Below are 14,141 nucleotides of genomic sequence, written 5' to 3' on the forward strand. Positions count from 1 at the left end.
AGAGTTCCAAGCCACATATCCAGAGTTCGAGCTTGAGGACAAGCTCGTAGTCCAGGAGGGGAGTAATGTTATGGACGCCTTCCTCGGGAAGATGTACCATCGCCGCCGGTAGCAACAGGCACCTGACCCACCGCCAGCAGCAGCAATGATTCAGTGATACTCATCCTACTCAGTTCGGCAACAGCAGCCTTATCTAGATTAGATTAGCTCATTTGCTTGTTCTTATCTTATTGTTCTTATCTTGTTAGTAACTTATCAGATTAGGATTAACTTATCTTATCCTTAGCAAGATAGAACTGGAAGTCTCACTATTCAGTAAGGAGACTCCCTTTGATTAGGACTCTTGTAATCTCCTATTTAAGGAGACCCCATTATTGAATGAGATATCGAATATTCAGTTTAAGAAGTGAGTTAGGAGAGTTGGTGATCTCTTGAACAAATCACCAAAGGCACCAAGATAGGTTCATCAAGAGCAAGAAGGAACAAGGGAAAACAGGAGGTTTTCCCTGTGGACCGACCCGTGACAAGATCCTATTCCCGGGCCCTCAACATATGCATAGATCTAGTGACATTTATTTGTTTATTTTTGTGACATTTTCTAAAACGTCACGAAAAACACCTCTTTTGGTGACATTTATTTAAATGTCACAAATAGTGCAAAAAATGGTGACATTTTGCAAACGTCACTAAAAGTTTTCAACAGTTGCCTAAACATAGATTTGGTGACATTTCTTTGTTTATTTTGGCGACATTTTCTAGAATATCACAAAAAAAATACTCTTTTAGTGACAATTGTTTAAACGTTACAAATGGTGCAAAAAATTAAATTACTTTTTGTGACGTTTAATAATAAACGTCTTGAAAAACCTTTGTGGTTGAAAACACCTCCACCTGTATGTTTGTCATGGCCCAATGTAGAGATTATATTAAATATGTTTTTCAAATCAATTATATACATTCATTTTCAATAAGAATCTTATGTCCATTCTGTAACCATTCAAAATAAAAGATAATATCATTAAAAACTGAAATTCAGTATTAGATAAAAAGTAATATATATTTACAATTGTTCACATTTTATTTCAAATGAAATTAAAAGATTACAAAAAAAGGAAAATAAAACACTCATCAAAAGAGTGTCTTTTCCTTGCCAAAAAGATTTAAAAAAAAAAGGAAAATAAAACTCATCAAAAGAGTGCCTTTTCCTTGCCCTCCCCCCCCCCCCCCCTTGTAGGCACTTGAGATGGATTATAGCAATTCGATACAAAAGCTACAATGCAATCTGAGACTTCTGCATGTTAAAAATATAGAAAGTCCATTTGTCCAAACATTATGCAAATAGATGTAAAACAGAACAATAACAGACCAAAGATTACAATTGTTGTGCATGAAATTGATATAGATAATTATTTTCTATCTTGAAGTGATAAACTATTTGAATAAGCTATTATCAGTGGTACAAGCTATTTGGGGTATTAGGAAGGTGCACTAGATAAGGACCTAACTTTTGGCATGAATGTTGAACTTCAATATTTGTCCTCAAGAATCCATCTTAGTGTTCAACATGGACACATCATCCATTTAAAATAGCCAATGCAACAGTGGTTCTCATGCATGTCCTTAATCATTCAGGAAAAAGTTCTCTAATGAGATCAAGTAGGAAGCTTCCCTACATGTCTATTCCTATTTCTACCAAAAGGGGCCTTTTGGTTATGTATGACAAGTGCATTATGCATTGTGGGGTCAAATTTTGCTTCATGAATAAGCTGTCTAGACAAACATGTGGGGCCCTTTAACCCCCCCCCCCCCCCCCGACTAGATTGCTTTCCACTAGATTCATGTATTGTTCAAGGAAGGTCAATAAACAACCCTATTAGCAAACCTGAACATAAAACAGATGAGATATTGAGTGAATACCTTTAACCCAAGTACCCAACATTTGAGTACATTTAGTTACTTTGATTTTTTTATGGATGTTAGTTACTCTGAATTTCTTTGTTTAGTAAGTCATGGTCGTTTAAGTCATGGCCTAAGTATAACTTTGTTTGTTCATTTCACTACTAGGATCACAACCTGGAAATTGGTGTTTCAGAAGTATACAAAAAAACCATCAAAATTCATAAAATAGAAATCAAAACATCTAAGAGAAAAGAGAGAGGAGTAAGGATGCCATCATTGAAACAATAACTGTTAGGGTGGTTCATTGGGTCAGGACTATGAAAATCTTTGCAGGTATTTCAGCAAGATATATTATCAAGAATTGGAAAGAAGTGGTTTCTTCAGCTCCTCTTAAATCTGTGACCAGTCCACTTTGCTCCCCTCCAGCTATTGGGTTCACAAAAGGAGGTTATTCCACATTATATGAAAGAGAATGGAGGTAGAATGAAGATTATTTGTTTGGGAGTGAGGTAGGAAACAAGATGTAGTGCCCAGTTAGCACTACAGCCTTGAGATCTTTCTCCCTTGGATGCAAATGAGACAAAAGTACAAATTTTGTACAAAACTGGAATGCATATCACAATAAAAAAACAGAACTAGGTCCAGAATTAATGTCCATGTCAGATTTACACTGCAGCCTTGAGATCTTACTCCCTTTGTTGCAATGAAATTTTATTTTCACTAGTACAAAACTACAAATCACTACAAGAAAAATGACTTTTAGCGGCAATCAAAACTGCCGCTAAATCAAGCAAACCCAGAACAGGCAGGGAGATTTGAATAATTCACAATCCACCATTACCCATCAAGGACTGTTCTAGTAAAGCTACGGACTATGACATGAAAATCCCTGTCCATATATGCTCTTAACGTAAGTCTTAACCAGTGTTTTGGTTGATCCCTCACCCTCATAAGCATCAAAACCTGGGGCCCTGGCAAACTGCCTCTGCTTGGGTCACTATCAACAGTGATTTGAAAACACTGCTCTTCTCTCAGTATGTAATTATCTTGAAAAAAACAAAAAGACACTTAACATTGGGTGATAAAGGCCTGTTTGGGAGTTCTTCAACATTGATTGAGCTGCATTGACTGAAGGTCCCGGAAGCTACAGAAAATAGTTTTTCTAGCTCATGTAAATCTATTTTTGATTTTCTGTGTGAGGCCTACTTTATAATGCTAAAAGCCACTGCATGAAAGCCCTCCTAAACGGGCATTGCAAATGTGATGCAGCGACAGTAATTAGATGTTAATTAGCATTCCATGACCAAGATCAAAGTCATCAGACAATAATGCACTGTTGTTATTATTAGGAGTGGAACCCAATTTCTAATTCCCAATTGATTCAACTTTTGTGATTCACCAATATCAATTAGCATTCCAAACCTGTATAGGCATAAATATTTTTCTAGTATTTTTTATGATCTCCATGAGACAATAACATTTTTTTTGACAGATTCATGAGACAATAACATCCAGCTGCGCACTGAAACAGTGAAATTCAGAGATTTTTGCTTGGTGAATAGTTTATCCCAACCTTTCCACATGGTATGCTAACATAATCATTTAAAAGAGTCAAGATCTATAAAGTACATCAAACTATAAGAGTAGTTAATCATGTCAAATGGCCTAGAAAAATAAACAAAGAAAACGTAGAGGCTATAACAGATATCTCAAGTTATTTCAACTAAAAAATCAGTAGATCTACATCAGAAGATTTAGAGCCGAATAGAGTCTAAGCAAGAACCAAAAGCGTCGAATAGCAGATCTACAGCAGATCTAAAAATTCATATGTACGCTGCTTAAATATCAGAACTAAAACAAATATTCTTAACTTCCTATAAGTGAAAGTATCAAATGAACGACACAAACCCTAAATCTATATGTTCAGGAAATGAGCTCGATTCTATCATGCTAAGAAAACAAACAGTAAATTGGAAAAAAAAAATCAAAATATTGATAAAGGTTGGAAAAGGCAAATGACCGGCGTTCAGGGCCAAACCAGAGAAAACAAAACAATAGAAATAAAACCTAGAACGCATATATTTTTCGAAGAACCGACCTTACCTCAAGTTAGGCTTTACCTAGAAATAAAACCTAGAATTCCAATCCGAGAAGAAGGCCTGAAGAAGCATCGACTTTACCTCAGAACACTATTTTGACAGAGACATCACTCCCTTGACAGAGCAAGAGAGAGAGCGAAAGAGGGACAACTGAGAGAGAGAGAACGCGAGAGAGGGGCGACTGTGAGAGAAAGGGGGAGAGAGAGAGAGACAGAGAGAGCGCGAGAGAGAAAGCGATAGACGACTGAGCAAGAGTGGAGAGAGACGGCGGGAAGAGGCGTGAGGAAGGCAAAAATGAAACTTGCGCCTTTTTATGTAGCGCAGCCATTTGTTGTGTAGGGGCAGTTTTAATCGACTGTCGCTACATATTAATATTTCTAGCGGCAGTCGTTAAACAGTCGGGTTTAAAACTGCCGCTAGAAATATATTTTCTTGCAGTGAATGCATAGGAGTGCAAATTCTGGTTTAATTATGATTTGGTTGTTACTTTATTCTGTTTTTGGTCTTATTTTACTTCATTTGTATTTCAATCAAATAAAATAAGGTAAAATTTGAATTAAAAAAATAAGCTGAGTGGACAAAATAAGGCTCTCTAGAAGCATTGAAGTGAGTTGAATAAACTTAGTGAATAAAATAGATAAATAATAAAATATTCAAGAGTATAGTAACCTTCTCAAGCTCAGTTTCAACCGTTAAGGAGCCCCAATATCGTTAAAATCTTATTCATACAAAGCAATAAACTTTGCAGTTCAACTAGCCACTTTAATCTATTACCATATATAAAAATGAGAATTATAGTGTGGTTAAATTTGTGCTGATTATGGTGAGTGATTCTAGGTGCTCTCTTTTCCTCTCTATTTTCTTTTTTGTTTCTTCAAAAACCCATTACAGTCTCAACAATAATAAATTTCTGATCGAGGAAGATCATCCAATATCCTCTCTCTCTCTCTCTGATGATAGTTTATTCCAGCCCTATTTCATCATTATGTGTAGGTGGCATTCAGGTGGTGAATGTCTAAATTGCATTATACTTCCCTAATTTTTCACTAATAGAACTTCATTTTGTGAAAGAGGATCTTGTTACAGCATCAACTATGATGATGATCTTTTTAATAAACAACGCTATTCACAAAAGAAAATAAGAAATTACATTATGATAAGAGAAATATTGTATTTTATTGGGGGTAGTTCTACTGTTATCAAACATAGGAAATGCCACCCCTAGTTCCCAACTGAAGTTTAGAGGCCACACATCATGAACTCAATTTCTAAATTAAGATAACTAATTTCCTTTAGTTTTACATACCTATAGAAAGTTAAATAGTTCTTAAAGTTTTGTGTTCTAGCATTGAATGCATCAACAGGTTAGATATTTTTTACTTAATAGCCATGTCTAAATCGAAACACAACCTATTTAAAACTTTTGTCCCCTGAACTCTCAGCCACTAAGAATATAGGAATTATAACATTTGTTGAAGGCTTGATTTTTAATGAGAGTGCCATGAGAGCAAGGTGTCAATTCATAAATGGTGCTTTAAGTTCAATGATTAATCTATTGAATAAAAAGCGTGCATCTGAGCCTTTAGTGCTCAAATGTATTAGGTTTTCTAGATGATCAAGTATAACACCTATTGAAAGACAATCAAGATGAAGCAGCAACCATTTGCATGTCTAAGATTTTCATACATTAGATATAATATACTGTAATAAGAATAGAAAACTTAGAGGAGAGCATTGATGAATTTTACTAGGTTAAGAATCAACAAGACTGTTATGAGGTAAAGACTAATAAAGTATACAAGGGTCCAAAATGTTCCAATCAGTTCTTTATAGTCTTGAAATTGTATGATCAAAAATTAGCAACTTTGATCACTACTCACTAGTAAAAATGATAAATCAATTTCTCACCTTTACTCCCAACTTACCTAATCATGATTGTCAGCACAAGCAACAATGGAAATACATAATTCTTGGAATTGTAATGACACTAAAACTAGAAATATACATGTAAATGCACAAGTTGTCTGATATACCACAAAAATACTCCCTTAATGTCAAGCCTTGACCAATCCACTCATTGGAGGGGTGAAGGGGGAGGATACAAGCATGCTAGACTTCTTTTTATCGTTCCCCTTTAGAACACATCAGTGGACATTTGTGGTATTGACATAGAGAAAAGAGAAAAGTCTGCCCAACATACCAAAAGCATGGAAGGAATAAACCAAAAGTAAATTAACCTTTACTAAGAAGTGTTGACATCCTCTTACCTTAACCCTGCCTCTATTTGTGGCACTCTTTGTAACTTCGTCAATTCTCACCTCCCCCCCCCCCCCTCCATATGGTGATTTGCCCATGTTTGATACATTCCATGAGTCACTCAAGGCTAGATATTAATGCCACTTCAAAGACCATATCTCTATTCTAGTTTTTTAAAGAAATTAAGTATGCATTTATTGCAAAGAAATGGCAACACTAAGAAAAATACTAGTGAAGTGTTATTATTGTAAGCGAATTCTGGGTGTTTCTTAAGGCTATAAGAGCATAGTGTCACGGGGTGACATAATGGGTTGCTTGGCTAGAGGGTTTCTAGGTGTTTCCTGAGACTCCTAGCCAATTTTGCATGTTTCAGGGCTGTTCTGGAGCATTTTTGGGTGTTCTAGAGTGTTCTCCATGTGTCTAGAAGGGGCTAGATGTTGGTGGAACTCTCTAAAACCTTGTGGAACAATCCGGGTTTGTATGGAACGCCCTAGAGAAGTTAGGAATAATCAAGACTTCCTCTAGAGTGTTCTTGTATCGTATGGAATGGGCATCCCCTAAAAGAGTGTAGAATGTAGAATGTTCTAGAGGTGCTTCTAGATGATGTCAAGTGTACATAGTTCTAGAAGATTCCTTGAGGGGGTTAGTGTATAAATAGGGGTCCGATCCTTCATTTGCAAGGGGCATCCAAGTTGTAAGAGCATTCTTTAAGTTGTAAGTTTCCTTTTAGTGCAATACAATCTCTTCATCCTACAATACTTGGTGTGCTCTTGTGTGCCTTAGTGTGTGTCCTTAGCACTTAAGCAACCTAGCAAGAAGAGTCTTGGGTGTGTAGTTTGGCTAACTTGCTTGGAGGGCCAAGTGAGTGCCACACGACTTAGCCAATGAGAGTAGTCAAGTTGTAACAGGTGGTACCAAAGCATCTTTGCTAGGGACGTGTGGGAGTTTGTGCGTGGACATGATGTTGAACGGACTAGACAATAGTAAGACATACAAACGGGAGAAGGGCCACTCCCAAAAAACAAGTGTCAAGGGACGTCCTTGCTGCTTTGGAGGCTAGGATGGTGAGGTTGGAACTTGCCATAGGAGACATGCAAGACAAGTTCACAAACATGGGCAGCCAAGTTGATGGCTTGGAGAACAAGCTGGTGGAGCTCAAGGCAACCATGGAAGAGGTCATGGATGTTGCTTGGAATGAGGGAAACAAAGAATGAGAAGGGCTGGAAGCCAATCTGATGGGAAGTTTAGCCAAGGTCCATTCTAATGTAGACAAGTTGAAGGCAAACATGGTGCTCTGCAAGAAGCTGCTAGCACAGGACGAGGTGGGGACTCTACAGGATGTGCCAAAGGTTAGGGCACCTGGGCCATCTCTCTTTAATGGTGCCAAGGATGCACGGGCATTAGACAACTTCTTATGGCATATGGAGCAGTACTTTGAAGCCACACACATAGGGGATGAGCAAGGCAAGGTAGGTGTTGCCACTAGGTACTTAACCGGTACAGTTGTCTTGTGGTGGAGGCAGTATTGTGCAGACATGGAGAAGGGGCAGTGTCACATTGACACATGGGATGAGTTCAAGCGAGACATTAAGTGCCAATTCTATCCGAAGAAAGTAGAGTAATTGGCATGATGCAACTTGAGGAATTTAAAGCATACTGGGCCAATTAGGGACTATGTATGGGAGTTCTCCACACTCATGCTTGAGATACCCGACATGGATGACAAGGAGTTGTTGTTCAACTTCATGGATGGACTCCAGCCATGGGCGGAAATTGAGCTATAACATAGGGGCATGCAAGATCTAGCCACTACCATGGCCGAGGCAGAGAAGTTGGGGGAGAGGAACATGGGTATTTCAATGGAGCCCAAGTTTGCAAGGGGTGGCCACAACATAGGTGGGGGAGATCACCACAACCATAGGTACAATCAGGGCATGTAGAGTTATTACCAAGGCAAGGGGGCCCAGACCAAAGCTCAGGATGATAAGACCAGTCCACCTAAGTCAAGGGACAAGGGCAAGGCAAAACTAAGATGCTTCATTTGTAAAGGGGACCACTATGCTTGTGATTGTCCACAGCACATGGCACTTAGTGCACTAGTGGCACAGATGGGCCAGTAGGAAGACGGCTACGAGGAGGCCAAGATTGGATCACTTACAGTTACTTTGCAATGTTAAGAAGTTGAAGTGGCCGGCTAAGGGGGCAGCCAAGACCACGATTGGGTCAAGGCTGATGTATGTGGAGGCATTAATCAATGGTGAGAAGACCGAGGCCATGATTGACACAGGGGTGACTCACAACTTTGTCTCAAATGGGGAGGCAAAGCGCTTGGGCTTAAAGATCACAAAGAGAATGGGCATGATCAAGGCAGTTAATTCCTAGGCACATGAGATCGTGGGCATTGCTCAGGGGGTGAGCATCTAGCTAGGGAGCTGGCAAGGTGCCATAGATGTGATCATGGTGCCAATGGATGACTACCAGATGATGTTAGGTATGGACTTCTTCAACAATGTGTGGGCTATGCCCATACCTTATGCGTAGGTGTTGTGCAACAAGGAGGAAGGGGTCTCCTGCATGGTCCCTTTGGTGGTTGGGACATGTGCAACAGTGAAGAAGTTATCAATCCAACAACTGAGCGTGGGGCAAGGCCATGGGGGCCAATCTAGTTCAGGGGTAGACAAGCAACCAAGGGCAACACAACACAACACAACACAACAAGTAGGTCCAAGGTAAGGACAAAGTGGTGTATGCAAGCACAAGCCAAGGCAAAGGTTGAGGCAAGGACACTGGCAAAGGTCAGGCAACTGATCAAGGTTGGAACAAATAAGTGGCTATAGTAGCAATGCAGACCACATATCCAAAGGGAGGGAACCTGAGGAGATCATTACTAAAACTATGGCCTTTTTTCTCGGGGTAACTCCATGGGTGGAGTACGCAGTCAAGTGGAAAGGGTTGTCTGCATCAGAAGCCTCGTATGTACAAATGGACAAGTTAATTGTGGCCAGTCACAAGGACTTGATTAGGCAATGGGATGCACAAGCCCATTGAGTGCAACGAGGGCGTTACACAATCAGGTGGGGGAGAATGTCATGGGGTGACATAATGGGTTGCTTGGCTAGAGGTTTTCTAGGTGTTTCCTAAGGCTCCTAGCCAACTCCACATGTTTCTAGGCTGTTCTAGAGCGTTTTCGAGTGTTCTCCATGTGTCTAGAAGGGGCTAGATGTTGGTGGAACTCTCTAGAACCTTGTGGAACAATCCGGGTTTATGTGGAACACCCTAGAGGGGTTAGGAGTAATTTAGACTTCCTCTAGGGTGTTTTTGTATCTTATGGAATGGACATCCCCTAAAAGAGTGTAGAAGGTAGAATATTCTAGAGGTGCTTCTAGATGATGCCAAGTGTACATAGTTCTAGAGGATTCCTAAAGGGGGTTAATGTATAAATAGGGGTCCCCTCCTTCATTTGCAAGGGGCATCCTAGTTGTAAGAGCAATCTGAGTTGTAAGTTTTCTTCTAGTGCAATACAATCTATTCCTCCTACAATACTTGGTGTGCTCTTGTGTGTCTTAGTGTGTGTCCTTAGCATTCAACCAACTTAGCAAGAAGGGTCTTGGGCATACAGTTTGGCTGACTTGTTTGGAGGGCCAAGTGAGTGCCACACTACTTAGCCAACGGGAGCAATCAGGTTATGAAAAATGGTATCAAAGCAACTTTGCTAGGGACACGTGGGAACCTGTGTGTGGACATGATGTTGGATGGACTCGACAATAGCAACACATGAGCGGAAGAAGGGCCACTCCAAGAAAACAAGGGAAGTGTCAAGGGATGTCTTTGATGCCTTGGAGGCTAGGATAGCGAGGTTAAAGCTTGCCATGGGAAACTTGCAAGACAAGTTCATAGACATGGGCAGCTGAGTTAATGGCCTATAGGGCAAGCTGGTGGGGCTCAAGGAAACCATGGAAGAGGTCATGGATCTAGCCTAGCATGGGGAAAACAAAGAACGAGAAGGGTTGGAAGCCAAGCTAATGAGAAGTCTGGCCAAGGTCCATGCTAATGTAGATGAGTTGAAGGCAAACGTGGTGCTTTGTAAGAAGCTGCTAGCACAGGACGAGGTCGGGACTCTACGGGACATGCCAAAGGTAAGGGCAAGCTTAACCCATGAACAAGTCTAGTCCCGACCCTAACAGTTAGGAATGGCAATGAGGCTATTACAATATAATACAATATATAATATTATAATATAACATATATTAACATATATTAATGTTATATATATATTATGTTGCATAATATAATCCAGGTGAGTTTGGGGCTTGGATCAAGATAAGGTGGGCAAATACCATCCTTGTCCCGAACCTCAATCAGCGGACTTTGGATATAAAATACTTTATATTTTAATAAAATATAACATAACAAAGAAATTTTAAAACCAATTGATAGAAATGTAAAAGCCAATTAGCAACAATAATAAATTTACTAAAATTTTCACAAAAAAAAAGAATTTTGGTGACATCACTACCTAATTAATTAATTGATAATAAGTAATAAATAAAATAGTTGAACAACTTTAAAACCAATTTATAGGAATGTAAAAGTTAATTTGTAACAATAATTGTTATTTTTTCACAAAAAAATGATTTTTGGTGACGTTTAAAAGCTTTTCACAAAAAACACTTTTTGTGACATTTAAAAACAAACGTCATTGGAAACGCTTTGCACAATTTGGCAAGGAAGGCCAATGGTGGCGGGAAGTGCCATTTTCTAATGTTTGACCTAAACATCACTATAAATGACAACAAATATAAAAAAAAAAAAAGTGGTTTTTTCACGATGTTTACGTTTAACGTCAAAAATAAATAAATTTCGGTACTTCACAAATATAACATCGCTAGAAGCCCTTTTTCTTGTAGTGCTACTTCCTGCAAAAAAAAATCAATCATTAAGGCTATATTTGGCATTAATGTTGTTTTCTTAGAAAATGGCCACGCCTTGGAATTTGGTAAAATTATTATGGGTTCTATGCATTTTTATATTGATATTTGGTTTCATTTAGGTGCCATTAAGCACACATAGGCAAGCAAAAAAGTGAACATGTTATCTCCATTGCAAGAAACACCAAAATGACATTTTCTCCACAAGTGATTGTCATAAAACCAAATACATACAGTGTTGCTCGAAATGGCTTCAAAACATTGAACCAAACAAAAAAAATAAAATAAAATAAAAGTGTGGGATAAAACAAAACAACTGTCCATTTAATAATATGGAAATGCCATTAATCATTTTTTGCCCAAAACTTGGTGTTCAGGTACTAATTCTTTGGAGTAGTTTAAAATTTAAAAATAACAAACTCAATAAAAGATTTCGAGAAAGAGAAGGAAATAGAGTGGTTTAGCAAATGCTATATCTTCAATATGTAACTCAACGATGAGTTTTCCTGTGACACAGAAGCGTAAAAATCCAACTACCTAGGGAGTTGTGATTGTAATGAAGCAAGACAAAGACAAAAAATTGTGTGCACTCCACTCCGTTACCTCCAAGCTAGTAACATCCCCTATAGCCTGTAGTGATTCTAGTGAACACATTCCCTTCAATTCATAGTTACTTTGGCATAATATATGTTAGGGGGATCAATATGTGTACAATGTATCTACATGAACAAGAGACCACAAAGATGGAGATTGAAGAGCGGAGGATGGAGACCCCAATCTGTTGAAGATGCCAAAGAAAATTGATTTTACTCACATGTTTTTTTGCTTTTTGTTTTTCTTTTATTTTGGATTTTTTATTCTTCTTGTACACAATGATGCTTATTATTTGTATTCATGTAATTGCATGTACCCACCAATCGAAATGAGCATTAATTCAATCCAAAGATATGGGTCATTGAAGTGGTATGTTTAACTACTAATACAAAGTAAATTGTTTTTTCTTGTTGTTTATTTCAAAAACATATTAAAAGGTTAAAATCATTTGATTTGAAAATAAACTGTTTCTTAAAATAAAAACATAAAAAAAATATGTTATTGGATGTGTTTGTATTTTTTGTTTTTCAAATTAAAAAAAAAATGTTCTTGAATTTTTAGTTTCAAATACATGTTTTCATCTTGTTATTTAATATCATGTTCCATAAATCATATAATTTCTTCACTACAATATTTATTTTTGTTTTAAAAACTGCTATTTTGACGATTCCAAAAGCATATATTGTTTTTTAAACAAAACCAACTTATTTTTATTTTTTTCTGCTAATATATGACGATTTCAAAAATTAATGAAAACAAAAGACATTCTTGTTATAGAATACTCCCTACATTATTAAGAAAATCAAAACCCTAAAAATGATATCTTATGAGTTATATTAATGGACTAATATTCTTACCCATCTAAGTGATAGTATAGAGTATAGACATGGTAAGAAGTAAGAACATGTAACCTCTACTGATTATCAAAATCATTGCCATCTATCTCTAGACTGTCACTATTATGATTAGTTTACTAATTGCATCTTTCAATTCACTTTTCTTCACTACCACCAATTTCAACCATTCAATAATATATCATGATTTAAACACAAAAAAGGGAAACTTCACTTACCCCCACTTAATAAATTATAATTTCACCATACAATTGGGGAATTGATGTCAATACAAGAGGGTATTAGTGTTTAGGTGGAGGTGTTGGAAATTTTGAATTGTTGTAAATATATGGTGGAGTTAAAATTTCTCTCGTAGATTTCAAAGAGGTTTTCCCAAAACAGAAAAAAATGATATATCATGATTTCAGTCATTAGGCTTCTCTAACACCATTATCCTCAATTATGATGCCACCCTCATTTAGGGATGTCAATGGGTTAGGTTTAGCATAGTTTTATTCAACCCGAATGTAACCCAATGTAACTTCTACAAATACATGTTTTAGAAAGTATGTAGCATGCCAGACGTGCAAAAAGTACTAAGTGTCAAAATCCAACTTGATGCTTTTCATGCTTTTTAAAAGTAAGGAACACCCCATTCAAATGTGAAAAGTATGAAAGTACTTTAGAAAAATACAATCAAACAGGGCAGAGGCAGAGCCAAGTATATTGGGGGGGGGGGGGGTCCTTGGCCCCCCAAACTTTTTGTTAAAGCCATCATTTATATAGCTAATAAGTGGAGGCTTAATTAAAAGGATAAATTTCTTAAACTACCCTTATGGTTTAACTAATTGACTAACTGTACTCTTACTGTTTGAAAATTGACTGACGCTACCTTACTATTTCTGACAATTGTCTAAACATTACCAGGACTGCTAAACATGGACGGAAAAATGTAAATTGATTGTTTTACCCTTAAACTCAACCAGATGGAGCCACCGGAGAGATCGATGGCAGTAGAGATCTGAGAGAAAAAAACAATCTCTTGTATTGTTTCTAATCTGAATCCAAATTTGAGATAACCCCGATGAGAGCCATTGGAAAAATCGACGGTAGCAGTGATTTGAGAGAAAAAACTAGTCTAGAGATCTCCAGACAAATATTAGACTGAGTGGGTATTTATAGGACAAAGGAAAAGAAAATGTGGGATCTAAGATAATCCAAATTGCCGCTGCTAAGAGTTGTAGCGGCGATGAGAGCTACCGAAGAAATCTCCTACAAATACTAGTTTGAGCGGGTATTTATAAGACAACGGAAAAGAAAAGATGGGATCTGAGATAACCCAAATCACCACTACTAAGAGTTGCATCAGCAATGGTAGGGGAGGATAAACAAGGGAGGTGAGGTTGAAGAAGAAGGGGAAAGAGAGAGAGAGAGAGAGAGAGAGAGAGAAGATGGGTCTAGGACTTGCAGCATTAGTGCAATCTCCCTCCCTTTGATTAGCTCGTTGAGAAAAGCCTTAAGCTTGAGGTTGT

The sequence above is a fragment of the Nelumbo nucifera genome, chromosome 5, assembly GCF_055504915.1.
Source record: "Nelumbo nucifera cultivar China Antique chromosome 5, China Antique-T2T, whole genome shotgun sequence".
Classification (NCBI taxonomy): Eukaryota; Viridiplantae; Streptophyta; class Magnoliopsida; order Proteales; family Nelumbonaceae; genus Nelumbo; species Nelumbo nucifera.